Below are 12,525 nucleotides of genomic sequence, written 5' to 3' on the forward strand. Positions count from 1 at the left end.
TAAGAGAATAACAGTTTGTAACATGGAAATTACAACATGTACCATTACCCCATCCTGACTCCCATGAACACACCACTGAGTCTAACAGGGAAGTTACAGTGCTACAATAAAAAAAATGCAATTCCTGTTCACTCATGCATAAAATGTTAATCCCATAAACCAAACATTTCACTCAGCAAACCCAAACTCATCACAATTGATCATAAATTGGTCATATCATCCTCAATTCCGTAAGCTCCAAAGGATTTACCTCTCACACATTGGAAGGCTAATTCCTGCGCAACCTAATTTTCATACCCTTTACAAAAGTGAGCAGTGCTCACCCGTGCACGAATTATTTTCGCAACTTTTGGTGTCATATGAAAGTTGGGTATATGAGCTTTCCATACATATATAACTTTTCCCCTAGAATTATATATTTGTTATTCGGCAGCCATTTCAAAAGTGTATAGTTTTTTTCGGGACACACTGTATAGGGACGACATGAAGTGGCTTCCACATAAATTATTTTAGCCTAATTCAAAATTTACAATAAGCCTATTATCAACTCAGTCTTAGAATTCGAGTTTAAGGACCCATTTTTCACAATCCATCTCAAAGAGAATTACAAATAAAGTAGAGCTAATTTTATTTTGGCTTGTTGAAAATGGATCCTGGCAAAACGAATATTACGTTCATGTAGTTTTATTTAGCAGCATGATAATTTGATTGCGAAACATCATGTGCTAAAGTTTGGGCAGAATAAAAAAAATTGACAAGAGAAAAAGAGAGGGAGAGAGAGAGAGAGATATTCTTTCTTTCACATGCTTCCATGTGGACGCATTATACTGTACTATGAAATAGCAATGTCAGTGCATCCGACAAAAGCGGAAGTGTTTGTCGACATAAACTACAGTGTGAGTCAAAAAAAAGTTTACACCTAGAAAGTTGCTAATTATGTTATAAATCATCTACGAACAGTAAATTATTATAAATCTTATGAAAGAGTGTGTTATCCCAAATCATTTGGTATCACTTTTGTGTGGTATTTTTTCGCGCTTGGATGAACAGGAGACATTGTTTGCGAGAGTGCAAAAATCGACTTCGGATTAGTGGGGTGAGAGAATGAATTGAATGTATCAAATGAAATGCATTGCATATGCTCTTTGCAGAAGCAAAGCCACATACACACACACGCGCGCGCATAAAATTTCAGTTGATATTTGATTTTCGATATTTTATATGTGTGGCATGTTTAATTTTGTTAGGGATTTTATTTGGATCTGCAAAGACCGAATTAATACCCAAATCCCAATTGTTTTATTCAAACATCACATAAGCAACTTAGGCGCAAGTCGATTTTGCACGCACGCACACAATGCCTCCTGTTCATCCAAGCATGGACATATACCCCACAAAAATGATACCAAATGATTCGGGATAAAACCCTCTATCATAAGATGTATAATAATTTACTGTTCATAGATGATTTTTAAAATAATTAGCAATTTTCTAGGTGTAAACTTTTTTTTGTCTCACACTGTACACTGTAGTACTTCCTGTATTGCTTGGTATTTTTCATGCATTTGATATTTGTCACATGACAGACATTGTTTAGCGCTATTGAAACAAGCATATAGTTATTAAGTTGTGGTTTATATGACATACGTGTATCACAGCACGTAGACACTAGAACTTTCGTTTCGCTAGTCGAATGCGAGCTGTGATAAGGGACTTTTAGATTTGCGTGGACTGATACGTGTGACGTCCATTCAAGGCAGTGCATTAAGAGGACGTCGATTGTAGCAATCTCCATTATCTTCGTGCGAATCTGAAAGTCCCTAATAATTCTACTATGGCGACGAGCAGTATACAATTGTTTTTCGTCGGCGTCATTCTTATAATCCTGTGGACCGAATCGGGTAAGTTACTAACATGCTATTCATTAATTGTATATTATAATTTGATACCAAGTCTTCACTGGAAACTCGCCTTTATGAGACATTATTTAATTGTATGTGTCATTTGAAATGACGGATCCAGTATTCTCTAGCTGGGGGGGGGGGGGGGCACGACCGAAAATTGTGTGACAAGCCAGAAAAAAAAAGAACAGAAGAAGAATAATAATAGAAGGGAAGGGGCCTTCAGACCTCTTCTGCCTCTCTCACTACCGTCTATCTTTTTGTTTTACCCCCCCCCCCAAGTAACCCCTTGTATCCCCCGTGACCCGCTAATGAGCTATCGGGTTCAAGTGAGATAGAAACTACAGCCAGCATCAAGGAAGCCGTTTCCAATTTCGGTCCTTTTTTTTTTAATATCAAAGAGGCACTTTAGTTGAATGTGTTGTAGAAATTATTGGAACTACAAGTGAAAAGTTATACATGCATATTTATGTCATTGATAGTTTGAATGATTTATGTGACTACTGCATAGTCATTGCTGTAGGGATATTAATTAAATTGTTATGGTAACAATGATAGTAATGATAATGGGTTCTCGTATAGCCCTCTTGTGTGTCAGTCTTGAAACTCCTGGCACTCCGCAAGTATTACTCTACCTTTAGCATGGCTGTCTTCATGGCGCTGTAGCATTTCAAATAATTTTTTTCCTGCCAGGCATCTATTTACCCTACCTGGGTGGAGAGAGGCAACTGTAGATTAATGTCTATCAAAATTACTTAGTTTGAGGCTATGTTCATAAATACTGGTTGCATTAAATGGCAATTTAATGTTTTTTGTCAAGTAAGTTTTAAATATGAGCATTTACCAACAGACATTACCAGTTTCAGGATTTAGAAGAACTGATCATCAAAGGACAACAGAGGGCGTTTAGGGTTTACGGTAAGCAAAGAGACATCAATTACGATAGAGAAAGGCTAAACTCAAACAGACATAACATCATCGTACGAACTGACCATCAAAGGACAACAGAGGGATGGCTTAATTAGGCTCACTAGTTCATCAGCGAAGTTTCGCCTCGTCTTCAATGATCTTTCATATGCCCCATATGCCTCCCCTACAATGCCTCCCTTTCAATGTTGCCTCGTTCTTTTCATTTTTGCTTCCTCCCAACCACATTACAACTGTTTGTAGCTGGCTTGCAGTATATTGGGGCCAGTTTAATTAATCCTCGAAAGTCCGGGGACATCCTATATAAACGCGTGTTTGATATGATTTGATAAGGTTTTATTCGAATATTCAACAATACAGCTGGAGGCTGATGCAAGTGAATTTACAAGGTAAAAATAATTCAATAGACATAAACATATAATTATATGCTTTAACACTTTTAAATGAATCCAGATATAAACAGTACATAGTACATAAATCATAAATAATGAAAACAATAATAATATTGAGTTCGGTTTGCATACTTGGATATGAAATAAATAGAAAATTAAAGGGTATAAGTTCAGATATACAGTTAGAGAGTCGGTGCAGGACATTTTGAAAATGTATTAAGAGAGACAAATTATTATTGATCATTAAAAAATTAAAACTAAATGATTAAACTGTAACATTTACATGAAGTACAATTATATAACAAATAAATCGATAAAATAAAATTATTAAATATTGTAATGTATGATCTTCATGAATACGTAATGTAAAACCCGACTTGAAAACATAAAATTACATTTATTAAGTTATATTTATTGAAATAACGTTAATAATTATTGCATTGATCAACTTGCATTTATGAAGGTTAAATGTTAAAAGTGGGATAATATACATTGTTCTTCTGAGTTACATTGATTGGCAATGATAATTTCTTTTATAATTATTTATCGGATCAAAATTGCATTAAACTAAATTATATCTCTAAAAATTACATTTTTTTCCCCTCAAAATCAAATTCTTAAAAACTGCATTTTATCAAAGTTCTATTTATTGAAATCATATTTATCAAAACTATATTCATAAAACCACATACAAATTCAGATAGAGGTTTAGGATTAAATACCTAGACCTATTTAGTAAACGAACAATTGATCGGATACTAGAATTGTAATATCTTGTGGTCCTGCATTTTGGTTCATGGAGAAGATGTGAGTTCCGTAACTGCCTTCCAGACAGTGATCGTCGGGACTTTGGAAGAAAGTTACGATGGCGAGCTGACGTGAGAAGGTCACGTGCAAAAGAGAGGAGAAGACCTTCCCGTCGTGAGTGGAGAGAAACAAGACGGAGGTGATCCAAAGCACCGCGGTAGGAGTCATACCCACCAAGGATGACTCGACAAACCCTTTTCTGCACACGTTCAATGTCATTGGATTGAGCAGTGGTCAGTGACGAGGACCATGCAGACAGGTGATGCGTATTCAAGTACAGGTCTGATGTACATAGCATAAATAGCAACCAAATCAGAGGTCGGGAGTCTATATTTTCTGAGGCGATATACGATGTAGAGACGTCTGATAGCCTTCGAAACCATCGCTGAAACATTGGTGTACCACTTTAAGTCGGCTTGAAGATGGACACCAAGTAAACGTGAGGTGGTCGACCACGGATAAGCTGGTATCAGCGACTTGGAGTTTAGGAAACTGCACTTGTTTTACGAACGAGATATTCAAGACACATCATTTAGTAGGGTTTGGCTTCATGTCATTCGACTCACACCGCTGGACAAGACTATCAAGTTGAAGTTGGACAGTAGAGGGCTCATTTGCTCGGCGGATTTCTACTACACTGAGGTCATCCACATATTTCCACCTGTGGTTGAATTCACTCAGCGCATCATTAATCATGACAAGAAAAATGACGGGACCTAATTTTGTGCCCTGGGGGAGTCCGCATGTAACTCCCAGATCACAAGATATGCTCGAACCAACTCTTACTGTCTGTTTGCGCTCCTTCAAAAAGCTACAAATCGCTGGTATCAGTGCAGGTTGTACTCCGTAGTTAATTAACTATCCAATGACAACATTGTGATTCATGTTATCAAACGCCTTTGCGAAGTCGATCGCGCACAAAGATGCACAGTGGCCAGGTCTGTCTAGATTATTTCCGATTGTGTCAAGAAGGCTGATGAGGTAATGTGACTTGGAGCTACCAGCAACATTGCCAAACTGCTTCTGGTCAATAACAGGTGAGAGGTCGCGAGTAACCCATCTACAAATGAAGGTTTCCATTACACGTGAGAATATTGCGGTGATGGAGATGGGCGGTAAGTCTGATAGTTGTGACACTTGCTGTTTCTTCGGAATAGGAGGGATAACTGCTCGTTCCCAACTGGAAGGGTAGTTCCCAGTGTGAATGGCATTGAATATCACCGAGAGGGGTTCCGAACTCCCTGATAAGTTTGATTGGAATATCGCCCGGTGCCGCTGCCTTGGATGCATTCAGCCGACGTAAGACGTTATACACTTGATGGGCATGAATGACCGGTAGAGGTAAGGGTGGAAGATAACATGGTAGAGATGCCCAGTCCAGTAATGGGAGCTGGTTACAGATGTTAGCGAAGTGTTCATTAACCATGGCAGCTTTCTGCGAGTCGTTATTCCCAAGGCAGGGTGGAAGGGTTAGCAAAGACTTGGTAACTTCATTCATGATACGAATTTGCCGATGCCATTGGGAAGGTTCACTTTGTTTCAACGTTTGAACCTTCCGAGGGTAGAGAGATGCCTTGCTTTTTGCTATCTCTCGCTGGACTAGATTCCTTACGGCACGAAACCTGTCCAAGTTCCTGGAATCATACGCTCGTTGCCTATTCTCGATGAGGGCTCGGATGTGACGCGTGATCCATGGTTTGTCATATGTTGCTCGTTTAGATGCGACTAATGGAAAATGTTCATGATACGCCTGTATGAGCACTTTCTGAAAGGCCTCTGCCATTTCATCCGTAGTAGCATCAATGTAATGTAACCAATTAAACTCCGAAAGGATCTAATGTTGGTGTCCCGTAGAGGGCGTCTGTAGGTCTCGAGGCGTTGTCTGAAGAGAGTTGAGATAATCCAGTCATCAGCACGGAAGCATGGTCAGAGTTGGCTATAATGCTCTGGATGATCAGTGAAAATCATGTCTAGAATGCGATTGTCGCGGATGTGTTGCTTAACCATCTGCGATAAATTGAGATGTCTCTCAAACACAGAAACATCGAGATCGTTGAAGTCTCCAACTATCAACATGGAAGATTCTGGATGAGTGCTTCTGATATGGTCCCCCATGGTAATCAGATGGGTGATTATGTTATCTTGGTGCGGGCTACCAGGTGGAGAGTACACGACGCATACAAAGAGGTTGGCATTACCTTTCACATAGTCATGCAAATTAACTTTAATCCAGATTATTTCAAGATGAGGTGGGACCCGGTCAAGTTCGAATTCAACAGGATGTAAGTCCTCTCGCAAGTAGAGGGCAACCCCTCCACCACTTTGATCAGTTCTGTCTCGATGGAAAAGTGTGTAGCCCTGCATAGTATTAGCTACAGCAGGATTTGAATCACCAAACCAGGTTTCAGTTACACCGACAATATCGGCATCATAATGATTAACTGTTGCAGTCATTTCATCAATCTTTTTATTCATCGACCGTACGTTTGTTAGCATAATAGTTGGATGTCTATCTTTACATCTCTTGTTGACGACTTGCATGTGTCTGAAATTAGGATTCAATTTGTGTGGAGGTTCCTTAGCAGGTTTAAGCTCATTTTCCTGCAAGAAATTCGTGTTTTGATCGGGCGACGTACTCGACGCCCAGCACTACAGCTCCGTCTGGTGATTCCTAGTTCCTTGGCAACAAGACGTACTTCCTCCGATGGTTGTATTGTTGTATTACGTAATGAAAGGAGTTGTTTGGGCTGTAAGAGGTTCTCGATACGTGGGTATGAACATCCATTGTTCTGTCCAAATTCAAAGTCTCTTGTGAGAAAGACGGTGCCTGGTAATGCCCGATATACGTGGATATTATGTCAGTGCTCGTACATATACTGGACGCTGACCATCCTAAACTTAAAATCACAAAATGCACAAGTAGAACACAACACTTTTTTTCCATCCCTGTTCTGTTTGCTCTCCAAGTCATATTCCAATGAATCAAATCAAAATAAAATGGTGTCAACAGATGAGGAAGTAATAAAAAAGCAAATAAAATCAGAGCTAAAAAATCAAGCTCGGCAGAAATGCAAATAGCGCCATAATTCGTTCGTGATTCGGTCGTATCAAATCTATAATACACGCTTTAATATAATGGTTACACTAAGAAGTGACCCCCCCCCCTGATTGACAAGCAACTGAGCATGCCAGACTAGGAAGGCGACCAAATAAACTAAGTTTGTTAATGACACAGGATTATTAGATTAAGTATACCAGGCCAGGATATATAAAAAGGACCAACTGGCCTTGTAAGCTAGTAGAAAGTCATAATTATGTCAATCATTCCTTTGTTTGATACTGATATAAACTGTACATGTAACATGGTCAGTTACCGTATTTAACCAAAACTCCCTCTGTTGTCCCTTGACGGTCAGTTCGTACGATGTACTATGTCTGTTTCAAATCACCCTTTCTCTCTCTTCGTGATTGATGTCTATTTGCTTACCGTAGACCCAAAACGCCCTCAGTTGTCCTTTGAGTGTCAGTTCGTACAATGCTGTTATGTGTGTTTCAGTTCAGTTTCACTTGCTTGTGAATTTGTCCTTCTCGTCGCTTTGTTTATTGCTTTGTCCTTTGTAGGTTTGTAAAATTGTACTTTCTTCTGGGTACTTTGTCTATTTTGTTCTAACCTTTGTTTGTTTGAATGCATCTTTGTCTGTTTCTGTGGTTGTTAATATTGGCCCTAACGGCGGCCCATATGAATCATGTGACATAGCGAGGTCACTGCATGCGATATATACGAAAGTGATAATATTTTTGACATGCAGGAACTAGTACTTTCTATGTTGCTGGGTATTTTTCACGCATTATTTTTTTGTCATCATGACAGGCATTGTTGTCTTTTACAGAAACAAGCATAGAGTTATTAACTTGTGGTTTATATGGCACACATGTGTCACAGTACATAGGTACTAGAATACTCGTTTCTTTAGTCGAATCCTAGCTGTAAACAATTATACTATGGCGACGAGCTGTATACATCTGTTTTTCGTCGGCGTGATGATCCTGTGCATCAACCCCGGTAAGTTACTTATGGATGCATAGGATGTACATGTTATATTATAGTATTAATGACTGCTTTGAGAGAAATAGTTGTTTTATACGCTCAAGGGGAGGCGTGCTGAGGGCAATAGCCCAATTGTAACCTTCCCGAGAGCGTATAAAAAACAATTATTTCTCGAATATTAAAGCAGTCGTTAATACTTTTATATGCCGAAAAAAGAGTCAAATTATGACACCACCTTGACCTTTCTCTAGTTTATCTGCACGGTTGTTTTTTATGAGTGTATCTTTGAGAGTTAGATTAGATGCTAGTCTAAGCAAGATATTTTTAAAATTTTGGGAGTGGGCCCCTGTGGAGAATAGGGAGAAAATCCTGCTCTTTTATATGAAATCTCACTTGTTGAGTATTACCTTCAGGATCACGAGCAATATTGGTTTGAATCACATTTTGATAATTAAAACATCGACCAATTTGGCATGAGTGCGCAATGCACATGGACTGCATAGGGATGTGTGCAATCTCTTTGGGAAGGATTTTAGCACACAAACTGAATGCGCGATCAGACACCCTACTATTTTAATTTCAATATTTGTATGGAGAATTTCACGTACCCTTTTGGTGTTCTTGCTGTCAGCAGAATTAATCAAGTCTTGCAATTGATCATCATCAAGAAGTTGAAATCTAGAACGAGTTTCTTCAGCCATTTTTACCTCGTTTGGAAACTATAAGTAGAATCTAGGCCGGATTTTGTAGAACGATCGACATTAAAACAAAAGAAAAAAAATTAGGCTAGCGACCAATTGCTAGTGACCAATTCGCACACACACAATGTATGGTATCCGCGCTTGCTTAAACAAGATTTGAACACGTTAACCAATGGGTATTTCAGCAAGACTGAACTTTTTCCCGGTAACTGGATTTTTGCCGGGATTTTACCGAATTACTCTAAAACTATTACATGGGTTTGGCATTTTCGTTTATTTACGGAAATGGCTAAAACCATGACTGCAATTTCGACCAATAATATGGCTGGATTTCTTAAGTGAGGTATATATAATATAATTTAATACCGAGCACTCACTGGAGGAAAAAAAAACTGAATCCTCATTTAATTTCACGTGGCACTAAATGGCGGAAAGGGGGATGACACAAGAAAAAAAAAAAAAAAACCAAAAAGAGAAGACGAATAATAGAAGGGGAGGGGACTTCAGCCCTCTTCTTCCTCCCTATGCACCATCTTTTCTTCCATTTATGGCCGGAGGGGGGGGGGGGTATGCCCCCATGCAACTCCTAGGCTACATCATAAGCATGATACTTGATGTGCATATAGCCCCGTTCGTGATTTGCTTTTAAGAAAGACAGGAAAAAGGGCGAATAATTAAACAATAGTATCTCATGTCATATTTAATACACAGGTTTATGAAGTTAATGATGCCAGGTCATGGACGATAGCATTTTAAGTGAGTGGCTCGGGGGGAAAATGTCAGAGGCAAACATCTCAGAAGTTAAATGTCAGAGGTTAAAATATCAGAGGTATAAATATCAGAGGTAAAAATGTCAGAGGTAAACATGTCAGGGGTGAAAATGTCAGAGGTCATAATGTCAGAGGTAAACATGTCATAGGTCATAATGTCAGGGGTAAACATGTCAGAGGTCATAATGTCAGGGGTAAACATGTCAGGGGTCATAATGTCAGGGGTAAACATGTCAGGGGTCATAATGTCAGAGGTTAAAATATTAAAATAAAAGCATTTTACAGGTTGAATATTGGTAATGGTTGTATATTATTCTTATCGAAAAGAATGACGAAGGATTCTCTGCAGTCATTATTTCAGTGCTGCTTTTTGCTGTTTTTGTTTTAACTTGTTTTAAACTTTCGGCCCGAAATTGTGACTATTGCCCGAGGGGGGATTCTTCTTCCCCCGGCTTGTACGCCAAGGTCATGAATTACGGAGTACATCTTCCGAGCCTCACAAAGCACATACAATATTCATTTCTCTTGCTCCTTCTTGCCTTATTTTGGACCCAAATACTACCATAAACATTTTTTTAAGCTCATCTTCTTCTTTAAAACGCATGGTCGGATTTTAGCCAAACTTGGCAGGCGGGAATCATCCTTAGCAGTAGGTGATCTAAAGTTATTCAAATGGTAAACGTGGCCCCCATGGAGGTCCAAACTATGTGAATTTTAAACATCTGCTCCAGATTCAGCAGTAAAGGTTAAAGGTGTTCATAATAGGGCCTCTGAGGGGGGGGGGGGTATTCAGTTTGGGAGGGTGATGCCTATGCACACAGTCTGCCCCGCGAATACACACACACACACAACAGCAGTCAGTTGGTAGAAATAACAATTTTTAGTGAATTCTTTTAAAAAAAACTAAACAATATTTTTAAATTTTTATTTCACATATATTTCAAACCTACCTTGAATTACAATTTTGTGTAGTTTCATTGTTATAGGCATGTGGAAAATATTTAAAATGATTTAATTAGAATATTGTCTTTTCAGCCATTGTGTGACATGGCCTGCTGATCGCCCATTGACTCGCGCTGCTATTCTGCGTGGTGAAAATGGGCCGTATGCATAAAAAGTAGCAATTGCTTGCAAGCAATTGCTTCAAGCACAAGCAATTGCTTGTCAAGCAAAAGATCAAGCTCAAGCAATTGCTTAAATCCGTATGCATAACATTTTGCTTGTGCTCAAACCTTTTGCTTGCCTCCAGCAAGCAATTGCTTACGATCTCAACAATAGCGACGTCACGCCGGTGCGAACATCATTCATGGGAGAACAAAGGCGGGTTTCGCATACTAGTAGTGTATTCAAATGTCATGCGTGTGGGGTAGCCTTTCCTGTCAGACATCCTCCCCGTTTTTCATCATGTTCAGGTATGAACCTGTGTGCTAACCACTCAACGTTCTCTTTGTCGAAACGGAATAGTTTCCGATAGGTCTCGGGAGCAATTTCTTCTCGATTTATTCTACTCCTGTACAACTTAGGTTTTTCTCTAACGAGCATAAACATGATGCTTAACCGCGAACGTCCCGATTAAGCAAGAGCTCAAGCTGCTATGACGGAGCTTGAAAAAACGTAAGCAATTGCTTATAAGAACAAGCAAAAGGTTCGTTTTATGTATACGTTTTTAAGCAATTGCTTGCGGACATCAAGCAATTGCTTGTGCTTGCTAGCAAAAGCATTTGCTTGCAAGCAATTGCTTATGTTTATGCATACGGATTCAAGTAAAAGGCTAGCACAAGCAATTGCTACTTTTTATGCATACGGCCCATTGAATCTATTTGTTGTTTACACTGAAGGCAGCCACAACAGCACTGTACTTGGGTCACCAAACTTTTTTTTACTCCGAAATTCAGACCCTGTGGAATATTTTTGCCTGTTGAATGGCTTCTTGGAAAATCGTCATAAATTCTCCAATCTGATAATGCTTAAAAAGAAAAATATACTGTGATGTAGCTAAAAGTCTGCAATTTTTTATTATTTGATCGGTTTTTTTGACTAATTTGTAAAACACATGAGGAAATAGCTGTGACGGTGATCCAAGTAATTTTCATCGCCATAATATGTTATTGGCATTGCAAAAATATTTGAAATTTAATGTTAATATTTGGTGTTAATATGATCTATAAATATATGATGAAAAGATTGCCAACAAAATGAGCAGTTTGACTTTCCTATATATATATTATTAGCTGAAATGACCTAATTTGCATATAATTATGATGAATATTCATGATTTTTTCTTCTTCAAATAAAATATATTTCCATACCTGTCTGATATACGTAGGTTTCATTGATGTATCATGTTCGGTTTCGATTTTATTACATATCCGCATATTAACTAGGCGGACATAGTTATTTTCACAACTTTTTCATATCTGCAGATTTGCAAAAATGGCAAAAATGACTTATTTTGTTGGCTTCTGTTTTCAAAACGGTAATAGATATATGTTTGTTTTTTTGTTTTTTTTTTAACACAAAGATGATATTTTAGTGTCTGATAATTTAATTGATTATTTGTGTCCGAGAAAATGATGAATTAAGTTGTTAACTATGTCGAAATTTGCCATTTTTGCCAATTTGACCATTTTTGGCAGGTTTTTCGGTAATTTTGCGATTTCCTAAAAAATGGTATAAAATCACAACGCATTGACCGATTTCAATTCTGTTTTTTGTTTTTTGAAGCTTTCATGAATCTTGATCATTTGCAATCATCAAATAACATGTGTTTGTTGTACTTATCTTTTGGTGCGATATACCTATTAAAAGTAACGGTTCTATATTTTCCAAAACGCATGTTTGGATTTTAATAAAACTTGGCAATATTCATTCTTTGACATTATTACCTCTGACACTGACGTCATTACCTTTTACATTTTTACCTGTATACATATACAGGTACACAAAATGAAGAGTTTAACAGGAGTCATTGCTAATGGC

This window comes from Strongylocentrotus purpuratus, unplaced genomic scaffold (assembly GCF_000002235.5).
Source record: "Strongylocentrotus purpuratus isolate Spur 01 unplaced genomic scaffold, Spur_5.0 spur5_scaffold_1, whole genome shotgun sequence".
NCBI classification, from domain to species: Eukaryota; Metazoa; Echinodermata; class Echinoidea; order Camarodonta; family Strongylocentrotidae; genus Strongylocentrotus; species Strongylocentrotus purpuratus.